The sequence below is a fragment of the Asparagus officinalis genome, chromosome 3, assembly GCF_001876935.1.
Source record: "Asparagus officinalis chromosome 3, Aspof.V1, whole genome shotgun sequence".
Taxonomy (NCBI): Eukaryota; Viridiplantae; Streptophyta; class Magnoliopsida; order Asparagales; family Asparagaceae; genus Asparagus; species Asparagus officinalis.
The window spans coordinates 17247374-17247580 of NC_033796.1; positions in this window are offsets into that span (position 1 = coordinate 17247374).

Genomic DNA, 207 nt, shown 5'->3' on the forward strand with positions numbered 1-207 from the left:
CCGGCGAAGGACCAGGCCCACGAGAACGGACCCAAGTGAAGCTACAGCGATGCTGAGCCCAGCTATGATGAGAGTTGCCCATCTCAGTCTCCTGAGCATCAATGCCGCCATTTTTTTGTGGGCTTGGGTTCGGTTCTGGCTCTGTTTTGGGTTTAACAGAGGAGCTGATTGTGAAATGGGGGCGGTACCTACTGCTTTGGGCATGGG